Source organism: Saccostrea cucullata, unplaced genomic scaffold, assembly GCF_032062105.1.
Source record: "Saccostrea cucullata isolate Sc308-1 unplaced genomic scaffold, CSIRO_AGI_Scuc_v1 ctg23530, whole genome shotgun sequence".
In the NCBI taxonomy this organism is placed as follows: Eukaryota; Metazoa; Mollusca; class Bivalvia; order Ostreida; family Ostreidae; genus Saccostrea; species Saccostrea cuccullata.
The window spans coordinates 1-3,777 of record NW_026931361.1 but is presented as its reverse complement, the minus strand read 5'-3'; the positions used below and the strand labels follow the sequence as shown (position 1 = coordinate 3,777).

General features: G+C 33.3%; 1 long non-coding RNA gene across 1 annotated transcript; it reads left to right on the top strand.

The window, feature by feature from the left end:
- Positions 1-833: 833 nt before the first annotated feature.
- On the top strand, positions 834-2,700 carry LOC134232338 (uncharacterized). The gene is made up of 4 exons (XR_009984752.1): positions 834-1,101; positions 1,229-1,389; positions 1,594-1,692; positions 2,443-2,700. It is a non-coding gene; the product is annotated as an uncharacterized LOC134232338 (long non-coding RNA).
- The last annotated feature ends 1,077 nt before the right edge of the window (positions 2,701-3,777 follow it).

The window sequence follows — 3,777 nt, the reverse complement described above, 5'->3', positions numbered from 1 at the left end:
GGCTTCAAATAGAAGTGATAGGTTGTACAATTTATCAGAAGAGCGATTCAAGGCCCTTGGGCCTCTTGTTTTTACACATATCAAAGTTAAACTTTTTCATTTATGGGCATAATGCAGGCTTAAAATATAAGTAGAACTGTATATTTTGCATTTAACTATTGTGTAATAATTATTATGATTTTTTATTTCATGGGAACTTCACATTTACTTCCAGCTAAGATTCCCTGTCCCTGACTCCACAACCCCGTAATTCTTAAGCGTCCCCGCCTACGCCGGCAAGGTGTACATTTTGTTTGCCCTCCATGACAACTTTGCCACCATTGTAGCGGGACAGGAGAACAGTTTCAGGTTACACATTATGCAGATCTACTTCCTACCAAAAATCCCAGCCTCCAGGATAACCAATCTACAGGTGGAAGAAGTAAAAAACGATGACGATGACGGAAAAGATTAACAGAAATTTGTTATTGTCCAAAAACTATTAATTAAATTTCTTTATAATCACTTATTCTTAAGGGGGTTAAATTTTTTTTTTAAAAGGGGTTGAAGGGACCCACCAATTCTTTACCACTTTAAAAAGTAAAAATTTCAAATTTATGACTACTAATCATTTCTTCATCCATCAATTAAAAACCCGTAATAAAACAAGTTTATAACAAACAACCTTATAATGAATTGACACCTACAGGGAAGGATTTTCATTCCTGGGCTTCAAATTATCAAAAAACTGAATTGATATAATGAATGATGTGTAGAAAAAAATTACAACTTTCTACACTAGGAAAACAATTATTGACAAATGTGTATAAAACTAGGTCATTTAAACAGTGGAACTTGATTAATTAAATTTAGCAACAAATAATTTGAATTGTAAAACATCTTTTTTATACTGTCTTTCTGTTGTAGCTGGAAGTATAACCATCAAGTTTGAGGTCTTCTCTCGAGCTCTGGACTCGGAGCCCACCATGGGAGAAATCATCTTCCAGCTGAGGGAAGCCATCAGATCAGGGTCACTGGTCGTGACCTCTACTACTGGGCAGCGATTGGTTGTGGACACCAACTCATTTGCATGGTCAACATCAGAACTCAGAACTGAAATTGGTATGCCCTAAAGATTTAAAATCTCCTTGCTTTCTGATAACAATATTCATTTTGAAGATTTTTTTATTTTACTGCTATTGATCTTACAAGGTCACTTTTTAAAAAATCTATTTATATGTATGTTTAGACAGTGGAGCTAATTACACCATGTTCATCGTGTCTGGAGCAGTAGGAGCTTTTGTTCTGATCATCATTATGACTGGGATTGTATCTATCTGATCAAAACCAAGGCTAACAAATCCCAACAGGTCACCCAGTCTCCTACGCCATACGGACCCAACATGCAAGGTAGAAAACATCTTAAGTGTGATACAATGAAGATTATCATAGTGACCTCTCAAGAAGTATATTCTAATAAATTTGTTCAGTTTGGGTTATAGGGTGAATGTAATTTAATTTCATGAGAAGCACCAACCACAAAAAATACCTTTTTTTTGCACATTTTTTTTTTTTTGCATTTTCTCAACTGTACGTGCTGTACTTGTAATATAGGTGTGGATGTTCCCCGGCCCATGGTGGGAAAAACCAACAGTACGTCTGGTAACTGGGTGGAGACTGAGGCTAACACAGTGGACAGTGTCTCTGATGCTGGTCAGTATGTCCAGTTAAAAACATTGGAGAAATCAATGAACATTGATTAGGATAATTTACTGCATGCATAGCATCATATCTGCAAGTTGAAAGAACTGTGACTAATAGTTTCGTTATGCCTTTCTTCCTTCAAGTTAACACATTTGATTAAACAAATAAAAAATGTTTTTCATTCTTGTACTTTGAATTTTACATATATAATGTACTGAAGGATATAAGGATCATTTATGCAATTTCGTGCATATTTGAAATTTTGGTGATTTTTTAAGCCTCAATTTTAATAAATAAAATTTATTACCCTTTCATGAAAAGAGTTGTTAAAAGGAAAATTAACTGCTGGTTAAAATTTTAATTACAAATGAACTATATTGTATATTCTTCAAATTCATAAAAGTTTTTAAGGCCAAAATGCAATTTATGCTGAGTTAGATGGGGATAAAATGTAGGCAGGCAAAATTCTTAGTGAAGATGCCGAGCATATTAATCCATTTTGGGGTCCTCATGTTAGGGGAATCAGGATTCATTTGCAGATAGTGATATTAAAATAAACAATGTATGCAACTGCAATAATCTGGTTGTGGAAAAGGCACAAGCAAACATCATGAAAGAAAATTCATATAAATGGCAGAAGTTAAGACTTCCAATACAATAGCAATGCCATTTTATTATAAAAAAAAAATATCTTCAAATTCTTATTAACATATCTTGTTTAAACTGAGTAATTTGAAAGAACTAATTTTGATTTTTTAGACACCTACAGAAGTTACTCAGCTAAACCTTTGTCACGTCTCCCTCCCATTCAGTAAGCTGAAGAAGAAAGGAGGGATCAATTCTGTTCAATTGCTCGGATGGATCTCTTAGGACTTTTGTTTTATAATTCAGTGATGTACATATATGTATATCTGATAAAAATAATTATGTCTTAGAAATGTATATCTTTGATTTTACACAATAAGAATATTCTGTTTTATTTAGGAAAATGATATTATACTAAAACTTAACTTTAAATTCTTTATAGATTAATGATTATTAATATATTATGCAAATATGTATTTCTTTGTTGAAGTAAAAATAAAATTGTTTCTGGAAAAAAATAAAGAATTGTATGTTATACATGTATTCACAGAGCCTTGGCTAGAGAGAGTTTATACCCCTCCAAAGCCATACCACCTAAAAATGCTTGATGCCCAAAAAATATAGAGATTCTGATCCCCTGTGCTGGGCCCCAGAGGAGGATTTCATAACATTTTGTTATGGAACATTAGAGGATTTTGTGTTCTTTTAGTTCTTGTAGGTGTTAAAATAACTTTGAAAGGTAACCTTTTTTCATATTAATGTCCAGAAATTTGAATCAAAAACCTTTCCAAACAAAAAAATTCCTACATATCAATTTTGTTTTAAATTCCATGGAACATGTGAATCTAAACAGTGGACTTTACAGATTAGTTACACATTCATGAAGAGAGTTGTTGAATGTATATAATACAGAAATTAAAATAATATCTACTGTCCTTTTTGATGAACCACTGGATTAAGACTTTCCCTCGGAGAATCACCTAGGTGGATTGAAATGCTTTCTTGAAAGTTGCATTTCAATCCAATGTTTTCTCGGCCGTCCGCAATACACATGGATGTTTTCTCGGCCGTCCGCGTTTTGTACCACGCGGACGATCGAGAAAACATTAGATTGAAATTCAAATTTCAAACTGCATTTCAATCCACTTCCGGAAACCGAAATTCTTTACGCCTTTTCTTGGCAATGTTCCATTAAATAAGTGTATTAGCTTTAAGGACATTAAAAAAGAAGGTTTTTATATCTTACCCATTGTACATATACACGTATTACATATCGTATAAAGGCAAGTGACACGAAAAGAGTGAAATGACTATGATTTATTTGAAAGGGGGGAGGGCATATTTTCCTGATTATGCCCACAGTGGACTTTACAGATTAGTTACACATTCATGAAGAGAGTTGTTGAATGTATATAATACAGAAATTAAAATAATATCTACTGTCCTTTTTGATGAACCATTGGATTAAGACTTTCCCTCGGAGAATCACCTAGGTGGATTGAAATGCTT